Source organism: Scyliorhinus canicula, chromosome 28, assembly GCF_902713615.1.
Source record: "Scyliorhinus canicula chromosome 28, sScyCan1.1, whole genome shotgun sequence".
In the NCBI taxonomy this organism is placed as follows: Eukaryota; Metazoa; Chordata; class Chondrichthyes; order Carcharhiniformes; family Scyliorhinidae; genus Scyliorhinus; species Scyliorhinus canicula.
This window is the reverse complement of record NC_052173.1, coordinates 10,044,937-10,058,035: the sequence shown is the minus strand read 5'-3', so window position 1 is coordinate 10,058,035 and position 13,099 is coordinate 10,044,937.

Genomic DNA, 13,099 nt, shown 5'->3' with positions numbered 1-13,099 from the left:
CCAGACCTTGTGTCCACGGTATGCTAGAAATGTTGCAGTGTTGGACAACGGAACTACGTTCAGCTCAGATTTTGGGGATTTCCTACAAACTGCATCCGCCATGTTAGGACCGCTCGCCCCCACCTAGAATCCAATGGGTAGGCCGAGCGGCTGGTACAAACTTTCAAGTTGGGCATGCAGGGGCAGCACGGTGGCCTAGTGGTTAGCACAACCGCCTCACGACGCTGAGGTCCCAGGTTCGATCCCGGCTCTGGGTCACTGTCCGTGTGGAGTTTGCACATTCTCCCCGTGTCTGCGTGGGTTTCGCCCCCACAACCCAAAAATGTGCAGAGTAGGTGGATTGGCCACGCTAAATTGCCCCCTTAATTGAAAAAATAATTGGCTAATCTAAATTTAAAAAAAAAAAGTTGGGCATGCAGAAGCAGACCTCTGGTTCTCCAGCGACTTGCTTTTTGTTTTACAGGACCATGCCAGCACTAGGGTAGTGCCTTCAGAGCTGCTGCTGGGGGAATGGCTGCTCACTACTTCGAGCCTCGTGCTGCCTGATTTTGGCGGGAAAGTCAGCAGGGGGCAGGGCCACCCCACCCCAGCCGCCAATTCACTGCCGCTGAAGTGGGATATTTCTCTGAAGGGGCCATGTGGACCCCAAGGCTTGTGGTGAAATGGTCTGGACCAGGCCGTGCCCAGTCCCAGGACAGAGGACACCCAGCGAACTGAAGGGCCCTCCAGCTGTCCCAAGGAACATGTTGCGAGGGGGGAGGGGAAGGGGAGAGAGATTAAAATTTCATGTAAATAGTAAATTCCTTTCCACACCTGGCTGAATAAGTTACAAAACACTTGACTGCAGCTCTCGTCTCCTCCATCAGTCCAAAAATGTACAACCCACTCCCAACATTTGGTTACCTTTGGAGCAATACTGTTTTATGGAGATGAAATTCCTTCCATACGGATACTAGATATTACACATATCACCATGTGCCAAAATACATGAGCAAGTAAAACATATGAAATACAATTGCCACATTGATGTCAATTTGCAGCATTGCAGATGTCATGATATGCAGATAATGATATACAAACAGCTAATGCACACAGAGAACAGGACATAACCAATGAGCAGGCAGGGCACTCTGGTGCTATTTCCCTATAAAAGGCACAAGGCATTCACACTCCACCTCTTTCCACTGATGAACATCTACAGTGTGAGTCAGGGTGTATGTACAGTATCAAACCTCAGCATGTGGCTAAGAGCTAGTCTGGTTCAGTCAGACAGAGTAACCACACTTGGGTCGAACTCGGAGAACTGTGCTAACTGCTACTGGTTCAATAAATCAGATTGAACTAACTTCAAGGTCTGGAGTATCTTTTGGTTGAAGTTGCAGCCTGTGTTATCCTAGAGTACATAACACATCAGCAGGCAAAGTTGTTATTCTCCACCAAAGATCCATATGCCCCAGCACAAGTACAACAGTCTGTCCAGCACCTTAGTCACAACCTCGTATTGGGCACTTTATAACTTTTGGAATTCAACACATCTTTTAATCTCTCCAGCCTTCCACCCACTCACAGATCTTCCTTTGTTCTTTCCCCATCTCCCACCTTTCTCTGCCCCTGTACTGGTTTGAAACCTGGTACATATCCAACCTTTTCCAGTGTTCATTAAAAAAAAATCATTGACCAGAAACATTAACTCTTTCTCTCCACATAAACTGCTAGAGTGGAGTATTTCCAACATCGGTTTTATTTCAGTTATCCAAAATCTACATTATTTGCTTCTGAAACTTCAAACCCACGTTCAGTCATGTGAGAGATTGTTTTCAACATGTGGCTGGAGTACACACAAACTCAGTTACAATACTAAAAGTGGACAATACCAGCCTCCAAAAAGGTCAGAATAACTAGATCGAATAATAACTAATAACGAGATTCGGGAATATGAAGTGCATTTTATTTTTGCTAAATACAGAACTCAATAGGCGGCCTTGTGGTGCAGTGGGTAGTTCCTGTCTCTGAGCCAGAAGCTCCAGCTATCTAGTCCCTCCCTGTGGCCAAGGAAACGGCGTCCATAACATGACCAATAGGCCAAGTATCAACTTGCAAATCCTTACACGACACCATGGTAGGTAGCACTGTGAGGTGTGACTGTGAGGTGATAAGAGTACAGTTTTATTCATATGGAGGCTAGTTGAATGAATATCGCTAATAGGCAAAATATTAAATGTCATTGATTGTGGGAACCCAGTCATTTTCTCATAATGTAGTAACCATTGTATTCAGTACCGAGAACAGATTGTTGTCCAATCAATTTTAGCTAGGTCTCTGCCATGCTGTGAAACATGGATGTGAGAGAAAACATATCCAGTAATTTTCCTAGGACTGCACACGCAGATGCTATACTAGTTTTGATAGGCATCAATCTTAAGTAACAGCCAATGTTTGTTTATCCTCTAAGTAAGACATTCATTTGAACAATGTAAACGAGGGGTTAAACCAGATACAAATTCCCTTAAAAGATAGGATCCTGAATTCTTGAATCATGCTTGTTGTGTATATAGTGATTTATTTTGTACTTATGCTTTTGCCATGTGCTTGACTTATACAAAGTTTTTATTCCGTTTTTATCCAAGTGTATACCAGTGAATAACTATTTCTAACACCTCCCACCAACTGGATTAACGATTCTTATTAAAGTAAAATTAATGGGCAGCACAGTGGCACAGTGGTTAGCATTGCTGCCTCACGGCGCAGAGGTCCCAGGTTCAATCCCGGCTCTGGGTCACTGTCCATGTGGAGTTTGCACATTCTCCCCGTGTCTGCGTGGGTTTCACCCCCCATGTTAAATTGCCCCTTAATTGGAAAAGAAATTGGGTACTCTAATTTACCAGGTCAGCCATGATGAAAAGTTGACATCTCTACCATCACGAGCCATAGCTCCAGACTACATGTATGCCACAAGTTACCATAGCAACTGATGTTGTAATCACCATTGTGCTATATACAAAGTTGTTGTTGCAGTCCCATTTCATTGTATAAATCAGCGACAGGAGGAAGGGCAAGGCTACAAGAACAGGGAAAGACAGAGAGGAAATTACATTACCCAAAAAGTCCACCCTTTTTTTTGGCTGAACAGTAACATTAGGACTGTCAGTTACGCCTAGGCTAATCTTAGTTGAGCTGGCCAGCCAAGGAACTTGGAGTCACTAGAGCATGGCGTATTGTCAGGACCAAGTGTCGAAATGTAATAGGATGATAAACCAGACTAGCACAATCACTGGCTCATTCGGCAGCCACAAATCGGATGTAGGTGTGTAACTTTCCAGAATCATTTGGCTCTGGGGAAAACGCTAGAGACCAGGTACTTCTTGCAGTCAGCTGGAGAGTGAGTCAAGCCAAATCACCCAACCATAAGGTCACAGGGTTCCAGCTTGGCACTTAGACCTCAAGACCAAAGCAATTCCACAAGTACTGAAGACCGTGCATTTAAAGTAGAGAAAAGCTCAAAACTAATGTATTCCAAGAGACATGGCTATGCTTTCACATCAGATACCTAACCATTGCATGGTTCAGATGCCTCTGAAGTAAGTGTCCTTGCAGACAATATCAAAATAGCGTTCCAAATGAAAAAAGATCAAGTTTCCATGCCATATAATTTTATTCTAAATGTGTAATAATAAAATGTTTCCATACAAGTGTTTAAGATTCTGTCTTTCACAAGTACGGATGGGGGGGGAAATTCATACTTTCTCATTTGCATAATAAATATCCAAATCTAGAATCTGCTTAATGGCCCCAGAAGTTAGTCTTATTCTGGGGATTAATGGAGCAATCATGATTCAGTGTTGGTTCAGCATCTAACTTCACCTAATCCCTAAATTGGTCATAATTCCATGCGTTAAAATCTCAGCCCACCACAGATCCTGTCCATTGGAGTCTTTAATACACAGAGGAAATAACAGGTCCGTGCAGACGTGCGCTGTACCCCAAGAGTAATTTTCAAGAATAGCAGATTTAAATCAATTGCAATACTGACAACTAGCAAATCCCATTCGTTATACTGTACTCCATTTTATACATCAGATTTACTCAACCTCAAGTAGACGACCATTTTTTAGAATTGAAGTGTCATTATAGTGCAGGAGACCATTTGGCCGATCAAATCGCTCGGTAACGAGCATGGGAAATTTTACTGTGTGATCAGGCTTAGACCTGTTCCTAATGTGTATGTCTGTATCATACCATACCGCACCGCAGATGAAGGCCAACCTATATTTTAATTTAATTGCAGGCTTAAATCAGTCATAATTACTGACATACCTAACTGGAAGTTGGCATTCAAAGACTACCACTTTCTGGCGTCAACTGGGGATTGATCCCAGGGAAAGCAAAGTGGGGGTTGGGAACGGACAGGTTTAAAGTGACCAACAGGTCTGATTAACCATGAAAAACAGAGCAGGGAAGCTCTAACCACGGCAATACTCTACTGCCAATGATCAAAATAAACGGCTGTTAGAAGTGAATCCAAAGATGTGCAGGTTACGTGGGAGTTACAGGGATAGGGTGGGGGAGTGGGCTCTTTCAGATGGTCTGTAGATTGTAGATTCTATAGGTTCCAAGACCACCCCTTATTCAAAGCAAATTCTGTCTGCTAGAATCCTGATTAATAAGTTACAAACAACGTTAGATCTGGTCACATATCCAAACATGCAGACTGTTGCATGTCAATTGATCAAAGAAATCAAAGTGATGATGTGAATAAAAAGGATGATGGCACTACCAACTGTGAATATAAAAGCATTCAGAGGCCCTCTAGGGCCAGATGACTATTACTACACAAACTATTTCAACACCCCAAATCCAATAACAGGCTTCAGAATCCTAAACTCATGTCCATGACATTGCGATCCTTTCCAACATTCGGTGAGAGTTCAGTATCACACAACTGGGAGGAGATGGAAGGGTTCCCCGCAAGCAGAATTTACTGTCAGCAAATTTTACTTTTAAGGAAGATGCCTTCTATCTGGCCCTTCAGTGAGGTTTGAACTTTCTGGACAGCCAGATTAGTTTATTGTAAAAGCAAATTACTGCGGCTGCTAGAATCGGAAACAAAAAATTGGAATCAAAAACAGAAAATAGCTCCCTTCTCTCTCCACAGATGCTGTCAGATCTGTTGAGATTGTCCAGTATTTTCTGGTAGTTTACTGTAAACTTGGGACACTGAAACACATCTAAATATAAAATGACTGCCCACAATCACTTGTGCAACTGAATGAAGTGACTTCCTTGTTGCTGCCATTACATAGTCTGTAATAACAGAAAATTGTATCAATAAAAATGGCAAGCATATCCACACATTACATGTAATGGACTTCAGGCTGTACACTTTGCGAGCAGGTTTCACCCAATTAATTTCAGGTCAGTTTCTCAACCTTAAACAGAGGCAGCACCGCATTACAGATACAAATCACATTGGATTGACCGAGGCCAGTCAAGTGCAGTTTAAAAAAAAAAGAGATATTTGCAGCTGAAGTTTGTACTTATTGCTTTCTCAGTTTAGTCAAAAGAATCTTCCAGTAACACTCACTTACACTGCCAGCTTCAAGAATTCATCCCAAATGGCAGGTCTTGTGGTATTGTAGAGTATTTTTGTCCAAGCAGATAAACATTTTGACTGTTAAAAAGGCAGATGGCAAGGGCGGCACGTGGCGCAGTGGTTAGCACTAGGACTACGGCGCTGAGGACCCGGGTTCGAATCCCGGCTCTGGATCGCTGTCCGTGTGGAGTTTGTACATTCTCCCTGTGTCTGCATGGGTTTCATCCCCATGACCCAAAGATGTGCAGGTTAGGCAAATTGGCCACGCTAAATTGGCCCTTAATTGGAGAAAAAAATATATAATTGGGTACTCTAAATTTATTTTTAAACAGGCAGATTGCAAATATAACACAATGGCACCACATGGGGAATTGTCAATCTCTTCCCCCATCCCAAATGAAGTCCAGCAACTGCAGAAATGGACGTCGCAGGCTAGTTTAGCACACAGGGCTAAATAGCTGGCTTTGAAAGCAGACCATGGCAGGCCAGCAGCACAGTTCAATTCCCGTACCAGCCTCCCCGAACAGGCGCCGGAATGTGGTGACTAGGGGCTTTTCACAGTAACTTCATTGAAGCCTACTTGTGACAATAAGCAATTTTCATTTCATTTTTCAGGCTTCAGGTAGGAACACTGGTGCGTGGGAGCCACTTGAAGACTTGAAAGTGAAACATTTTGAACCTTGGGTGGGCTGCGACACAGTTTTGTGTTAGCGTAGGACACTGATTTCTCGTCAGGTGCTGAATTGTGTTTTATTTTCCATAAAAGATTATGTTGTACTACAGACAGTTTTACAAAGGCTGGAATTTACTTCAGTTCAAGTGGTGCTGTCCTTGGCTTGACTTTTATTCTCGAGACCTGATGACTATATCACAGTACATGGTGTAAAAATTCCCTCTCGAGTAAACCAGACTGGCCTTCAATGTGTGAAATGAGTCTTTTATTCAGACTGCTACAGCGGCTGGAATTGCAACAGCCTGACATTCAGTACGACAAATAGGTTTCTTCATCGGCGCAAAGTTGCAGTCAATCATGGCTCCCATGCACCAGTAAAAGCAGATTTGGCAAGGAGGTTTTAGTGTCAGAATTTCAAATCCATGTTGCATTGTTCGACAATCATGGGGCAATTCATTGGTTGACAGGCAAAGGAAAAATACAAACATTTGAGCGACACTTCTGATAAATCAAATGCTTCCAGCACTTATAACCACTGTGCGACTACATTTGGTGAACATGCCTCTTGATGAAGAGTTGGACGGTACACTGAGCTAGCTTCCCCATGTTTCAAGACAGGCAGCATAGAGGTAGCTCAGCCAGGAAGACAATATTAGAACAGAGAAAGGAGACATAGATTTGTATGGAAACCCCTTTGTTTGCCGCCTGTCCATAGCTGCAGAGGTCCTTCTGTGGCTCATCAGTCGCCTTCGGAGTTGTCAGGAGTTTGTGGGTTCAAACCCTGTTCCAGATGCCCAAGAACAAAATCTAGGCCAACAGTGCAATACTGCAATAAGGAATGATGTATTGCCCAAAGTTCCAGCTTTTAGATGAAGCATTAAACGAAGGTCTGGTCTGGCCTCTCAAGGATCCCATGGCACAATTGGAAGAGCAGCAGGGAAGTTCTCCCTGGTACCCCATTATTGATCCCTAATTATTAATCCCTCAAACAGATAATCTGGTCATTTATCACATTTCTGTTTGTGGGAGCTTGCTTGCGCAAATTGGCTGCTGTTTCCCATACATTACAACAGTAACCACGCTTCATTGGTTATAAAGCGTTTTGGAGCATCCGGAGGTCAACCATGATCGCAAATATCAAAACACTCGGGAATCATGGGCCATGGCTCCTTAAGGTCAATGAATTGTTAAACAGTGGATGGGGGAGACTGAAGAATTACTGTCAGGCAGTGTGAAGCAACATGTGATCTTGGCATTAAAATCTTTCGATACCAGCTGGAACGGAGTCAGTTTAGGCAGCGTCACTGTCCACCCTTCCATTGAAAGAGCCATGCCCGAAATGATGCAACCTAACAATTACAGAGATTGGAGAACGGGGGTGGGTGGGAAGAAATGGAAGCAAAGAAGGCAGCAGACAAGTACCTCTTCAGATGGCATCATATTCCTTCCGCTCACTTGTCAGTCATGTGAACAGATCGTCAAGAAAATAGTGCCATGCATAGAGCTGAAGAAGCAAAAGAACCTCCTTTTAACTGACTGAGAACTGCAATCCTGGGGGGCAAGGACTGCCCCCAAGAACTGCCCAATGACACATTCCAGGCTTCACTTCCTCTGCCCAAAGGACGGGCAAGTCAACACAAGAGAAAGAAAGACATCTCGCAAACTATGACAAGTCTCGGTTGGTTAATGCTTGGTTTTCTGCACCCACCCCCCCTCCCTCAACCCACCCATCCCCCCAGCAGTGCACATCTGTAGGACAGTTGTAATAGTAGCACCCAGGTGGTGACTTGCAGGCAAAGGCACAGGCAGTTTTTCCCCCACCCCACCCCCAGGTTACTAGTCTTAAACTTCAGGATTTTGGCCTTGGAAGTAAGGATGTTGCAGGGCGTTGAAGGCAGAGATTCTTTTATAGGGGCTGAATGCCAGTAACTCCTGAGAAGAGAAAACAAAAAGGTCAATGTCCGGTTAGTGAGTTCCCAAATATTAACAGTTCAATAAACATACCTCAAAAGATCTGTCACATTAAACTATTTTGTAATTAAACGATGTGCAGGCAAATAATTCATTTGCTGTGGGTGACTGGCAAGGTTGGCATTTATTGCCCACTCCAAATTGCACTACTAATAATGAGCCGGTTTGCTAGACCCATTTCAGAGGACACTGAAGCGTCAACTACATATTGCCCAGACCAATTACGAATGGCAGATTTCCATCTCTGAAGGATATTAGTGAACCAGTTGGGGTTTTTAAAATAAATTTAGAGTACCCAATTATTTTTTCCAATTAAGGGGCAATTTAGCGTGGCCAATCTACCTAACCTGCACATCTTTGGGTTGTGGGGGTGAAACCCACGCAGACACGAGGAGAATGTGCAAACTACACATGGACAGTGACCCAGAGCCGGGATCGAACCTGGGACCTCGGCGCCGTGAGGCAGCAGTGCTAACCACTGCGCCACCGTGCTGCCCCCACCAGTTGGGTTTTTGATGACAATCCTACAGCTTCGTAGGTCACATTTACTGGTACCCCAGCTCTGTTCTTTCCTCCACTTCCAACACGCCCCCCCTCCCCCAAAAAAAGTTACCCCGCCTTTTCTCTTAACAGCTGGCTGACCTGCTGGTCTTTGCAGCATAGTCTGCCCCTCATTGGGAATAACAGTTTGGAAAACCAGAACGGACAGCTCGATGAAGAGCAGCCATTCAACCTCTCAGCAGAGCACATCCAGCAACAGTGAAGCTGCGAGCAACAAAGTGAATTAAATACGGAAGAAATCTAGCCAAGAACCATAATTGGAGGGAGCTGTGCTCAAACTCAGTGCTCCAGTCAAACACCAACCAGGAGTCACCAGAACAAGCTGGCAACATTCAACCCATAGCAGCAGTTTAAGAGAAGGGCTGATTCTTCGCACCGAAAGATTATGGGGTAGGAGTAAGATAGTGGAATGGGGAGGTTCAAATGAGTGCTAGGTTATCAAAAAAAAAAATAGATCAGGGTACTTACGAAGCTAAAATCAGTGGATGTCTAAAGAAACCTGGGGTTCAGCTGCATTGATTTTTTAAATAATAAGTGCAGAGTCATGGTGGCTAGTAAAATGCTGGCCTTTATATCTGGAGGACTGGAGTACAAGGACACAGAAGTTATGCTGCAGCTTTACAAAACCCTGGTTAGACCCCACGTGGGAGCACGGAGTGCAGTTTCGGGCACACACCTTGAAGGATATTTTGGCCCCGAGTGCAACGTAGGTTTACAAAAATGATTCGGGTGAAGTACAAGTTCGGGTCCTGCCGAGGTCGTTTGGGCAGCAGGGTAGCACAAGTGGCGAGCACTGTGGCCTCACAGCACCAGGGTCCCAGGTTCGATTCCCCGCTGGGTCACTGTCTGTGTGGAGTCTGCACGTTCTCCCCGTGTGTGCGTGGGTTTCCTCCGGGTGCTCCGGTTTTCTCCCACAGTCTAAAGACGTGCAGGTTAGGTGGATTGGCCGTGATAAATTGCCCTTCGTGACCAAAAAGGTTAGGAGAGGTTATTGGGTTATGGGGATAGGGTGGAAGTGAGGGCTTAAATGGGTCGGTGCAGACTCAAATGGTCCGAATGGCCTCCTTCTGCACTGTACGTTCTATGTTCATACCTAGACTTCCAGTATAAGAACATAAGAACTAGGAGCAGGAGTAGGCCATCTGGCCCCTCGAGCCTGCTCCGCCATTCAATGAGTTCATGGCTGATCTTTTGTGGACTCAGCTCCACTTTCCGGCCCGAACACCATAACCCTAAATCCCTTTATTCTTCAAAAAACTATCTATCTTTACCTTAAAAACATGTAATGAAGGAGCCTCAACTGCTTCACTGGGCAAGGAATTCCATAGATTCACAACCCTTTGGGTGAAGAAGTTCCTCCTAAACTCAGTCCTAAATCTACTTCCCCTTATTTTGAGGCTATGTCCCCTAGTTCTGCTTTCACCCGCCAGTGGAAACAACCTGCCCGCATCTATCCTATCTATTCCCTTCATAATTTTAACTGTTTCTATAAAATCCCCCCTCATCCTTCTAAATTCCAACGAGTACAGTCCCAGTCTACTCAACCTCTCCTCATAATCCAACCCCTTCAGCTCTGGGATTAACCTAGTGAATCTCCTCTGCACACCCTCCAGTGCCAGTACATCCTTTCTCAAGTAAGGAGACCAAAACTGAGGTGTGGCCTCACTAACACCTTATACAATTGCAGCATAACCTCCCTAGTCTTAAACTCCATCCCTCTAGCAATGAAGGACAAAATTCCATTTGCCTTCTTAATCATCTGTTGTACCTGTAAACCAACTTTGTGACCCATGCACTAGCACACCCAGGTCTTTCTACACAGCAGCATGCTTTAATATTTTATTGTTTAAATAATAATCCCGTTTGCTGTTATTCCTACCAAAATGGATAACCTCACATTTGTCAACATTGTATTCCATCTGCCAGACCCTAGCCCATTTACTTAACCTATCCAAATCCCTCTGCAGACTTCCAGTATCCTCTGCACTTTTCGCTTTACCACTCATCTTAGTGTCATCTGCAAACTTGGACACATTGCCCTTGGTCCCCAACTCCAAATCATCTATGTAAATTGTGAACAATTGTGGGCCCAACACGGATCCCTGAGGGACACCACTAGCTACTGATTGCCAACCAGAGAAACACCCATTTATCCCAACTCTTTGCTTTCTATTAATTAACCAATCCTCTATCCATGCTACTACTTTACCCTTAATGCCATGCATCTTTATCTTATGCAGCAACCTTTTGTGCGGCGCCTTGTCCAAAGGCTTTCTGGAAATCCAGATATACCACATCCATCGGCTCCCCGTTATCTACTGCACTGGTAATGTCCTCAAAAAATTCCACTAAATTAGTTAGGCACGACCTGCCCTTTATGAACCCATGCTGCGTCTGCCCAATGGGACAATTTCTATCCAGATGCCTCGCTATTTCTTCCTTGATGATAGATTCCAGCATCTTCCCTACTACCGAAGTTAAGCTCACTGGCCTATAATTTCCTGCTCTCTGCCTACCTCCTTTTTTTAAAACAGTGGTGTTACGTTTGCTAATTTCCAATCCACCGGGACCACCCCAGAGTCTAGTGAATTTTGGTAAATCATCACTAGTGCATCTGCAATTTCCCTAGCCATCTCTTTTAGCACTCTGGGATGCATTCCATCAGGGCCAGGAGACTTGTCTACCTTTAGCCCCATTAGCTTGCCCATCACTACCTCCTTAGTGATAACAATCCTCTCAAGGTCCTCACCTGTCATAGCCTCATTTCTATCAGTCGCTGGCATATTATTTGTGTCTTCCACTGTGAAGACCGACCCAAAAAACCTGTTCAGTTCCTCAGCCATTTCCTCATCTCCCATTATTAAAACTCCCTTCTCGTCCTCTAAAGGACCAATATTTACCTTAACCACTCTTTTTTGTTTTAGATATTTGTAAAAGCTTTTACTGTCTGTTTTTATATTCTGAGCAAGTTTACTCTCATACTCTTCTTTATAGCCTTTTTAGTAGCTTTCTGTTGCCCCCTAAAGATTTCCCAGTCCTCTAGTCTCCCACCAATCTTTGCCACTTTGTATGCCTTTTCCTTCAATTTGATACTCTCCCTTATTTCCTCAGATATCCATGGTCGATTTTCCCTATTTCTACCGTCCTTCCTTTTTGTTGGTATAAACCTTTGCTGAGCACTGTGAAAAATCGATTGGAAGGTTCTCTACTGTTCCTCAACTGTTACGCCATAAAGTTTTTGCTCCCAGTCTACCTTAGCTAGTTTTTCTCTCATCCGATTGTAATCTCCTTTGGTTAAACACAAAACACTAGTATTTGATTTTACCTTCTCACCCTCCATCTGTATTTTAAATTCCACCATATTGTGATCGCTCCTTCCGAGAGGTTCCCTAACTATGAGATCATGAATCATATACAGACAAATTTTATACAAGACTCAGCGCTTTCGATAGTTAGTAGTGTACAAGGTCATTACTGAGCCTTCTACCAACCACTTCCAAATAGGAAATCAAAAACACTCAATGGTGCAATGCTTAGTCAGAGAGAGGGGTGGCAGAGAGGGAATCAGACATTGCGGATCCAACATGAACCTTGCAGAGCTGGTCCACAGACTCCACTGCATCCCAGAGCCAAAGGAAATCCCTGCAAGTAGATGATGCACAGTGCCCAAGGAGTGGAAGAGAGTCATCCTGAACTGTCAGGTTGTGTCAAAAGTGGCAAGACAGAGGCTTGGCAGTCAGTCACCCCTCTGCCCTTAACCAAAGCCAAAAAGAGTCCATTCAGATGATGGTTCTGCAATCACGTCAACAGACATTTACCCACCCACAGTCCACTTCCTGGGATACAGGATACAGTGACTTTGAGGCAAGAATGAATGGCCAGCCAATCGAAGTTTTAAAAAAAATAAAAAATTGCAATCCTCTGGGCTCCTAACCCTTCGGATCGTGGCATTCCATTCTTAATTGGGAATTTGCAGCTATTCTGCCCAAGAGCCCATCTCACCAGTAGCAGCTCTGCTCCCAAGTCATCGATTTCAGGTATATAGGACTTGACTGACTGTGGAGGCCGGTTGGTGAATGCACTTCGTGGAAGCGTCACATCTTCTGGCCAATCTTCCTCTGCTGGGAGTCCAGTCATGCTGAAAGCAGAGAAGTTCCCATTCTCAATTACCAGTGTCGAACAGCCACGCCAAAACCAGGAACAACTTGGAAGATTCAATTATGATAAAAGATTTGCGCCTTTAGTTAATGCAGTGCACCAATTTCCTCAGGTCATAAACCTATCAGTTAGGGCCAGCAATTAAT